This window comes from Etheostoma spectabile, chromosome 24 (assembly GCF_008692095.1).
Source record: "Etheostoma spectabile isolate EspeVRDwgs_2016 chromosome 24, UIUC_Espe_1.0, whole genome shotgun sequence".
NCBI classification, from domain to species: domain Eukaryota; kingdom Metazoa; phylum Chordata; class Actinopteri; order Perciformes; family Percidae; genus Etheostoma; species Etheostoma spectabile.
Genome location: NC_045756.1, coordinates 3,448,952 through 3,450,698, shown reverse-complemented (window position 1 = coordinate 3,450,698; position 1,747 = coordinate 3,448,952). Strand labels below are relative to the sequence as shown.

Genomic DNA, 1,747 nt, shown 5'->3' with positions numbered 1-1,747 from the left:
GCTCCAAACCTTCTACGTGCTCGCAAACACGTGTGAGCTCACTGTGTCCAGTAAATGGTGAGGGGACAGGGGGGGAAAACTCGGCTTTAATGTTGACATTCTGCTGTTCCTCTTTGTTTACAGCGTCTGCTATCCCATGCCGCAGATTTATTTGGTTGGGTTCATTGAGATGTTCCGGGACACTATATTGATTATGGGATGGTGGGAATAAGAGGTCTATAGAGGTCACATGGATGTGCAACACATCCTAAAGCCTACCCAACTGAAAAACAACAGCCGGAAATGCCCAGGGCTAAGTGTCACATTAGGAGGCACGAACAATACTTGAATTATAATGAATCCGTGGTCTCACGTTTTTTTTTGGCACAAACAACTTTCATTCATAATATAATAAAAAGCGTTGGTGGAATCCTTACATGTACTTGTGTATTTTTAGTATCTGCAGCGTCCTGCTCTGTCATGCTGCTGCTTGTTTACTTCAGTGCTCTCAGCCTGGTTAGGTTTTGTAGCAGCCTTGTGCTGCGTTCACATGTTTATGTTTAATATTGAAAATACCTAATATAAAATGAGTCAAAAAGGTAAAAGTGTGACGGATAGAAACTGTTTAATTGCAAAAGGTTGTCACAAAAACGCTACTCATGTGACAGGATATGAAAGTACTGTGAAGTATGAGGAGCACCTACATAGTACTTCATTTTAATCTGTAGGAAATACTAGTATGCCTTCATCCTTTGTTTTCTTCTGCAAACTTTACAGCGCAGCTCTTTTTTCTAACAGTGAAGACAAACTGTGTTCGCCATTTGTTTCAAATTAAAAGCTTTTCCCAACCCTATGTCGTTTTTTTAAAAGAATGGTTCACTGTCTACCACATTATACCAAAAAGAGACACTTTTCTCTTGGCAAGTAGTTTTCACCCTATCCCACTAAAAAGATTCTGTAGACTCAGAGGCATCTGCGAGACCACTGAGGACTACATGGAGAAAGCAAATAATAAGAAAGACAGATTAGTACAGCGAGGCTATCCAATGGAATGGGTCGACAAAGCTTACAAAACAGCTCAGAACAAACCTCGGTCAGACTTGCTAAAGAAAAGCAAGAAAAAAAATGCAAAAATTCTAAAATCAGATCCCGAACTTTCATATGTTACGAATGACTTGTCGCTCTTCGTATACAAACGCGATAAGAATCTCAGAGATCTAGTTCATGCTGACTTTGCGAGATATAAACCCAGAAGAGCTTCAGAAAGATTATTAAGCCCATTACCTACTGGCAACTATCGTGGAGGATGATCACAGTGCAATAACACCTAGAAGACACGCACCTTACGCCATCCTCACAATAACAATGGTCTGGTGTATGTAGATAAGACCATAAGGCAGGTAAAACAACACATTAGCGAACATAAGAGCTCTATTCGCAGAAACGCCCGGGATTACCCAGTCGTGGTGCACTTCACTGACTATAAGCACGACATCTCATTGTTGCGCATTTGTGGCATTGAACAAGTCAGTCTACCAAAAAGGAGGGTCAACCATGACTTTCTATATAAAAGCTGCAGGGCATATTGGATATTTATTTTGCAGACATTATCGCCAAAAGGCCTTAATAATGAATTTAATCTCAATATCATGTTATCTTAATTTGAAGTTTTTTCCTAATTTGTTTATCCTCAGGAAGTCTTCATTGTACAAGTACATATGGACAGCTACAATGTCATTTAACCAGGGTAAATATTGGGCTAATTGAT

General features: G+C 39.7%; 1 protein-coding gene across 2 annotated transcripts in view; it reads right to left on the bottom strand.

The window, feature by feature from the left end:
- LOC116673813 (insulin receptor substrate 2) overlaps nt 1-1,747 on the bottom strand; it is an 11,779-nt gene that overhangs the window by 5,769 nt on the left and 4,263 nt on the right. The window lies entirely within an intron of this gene.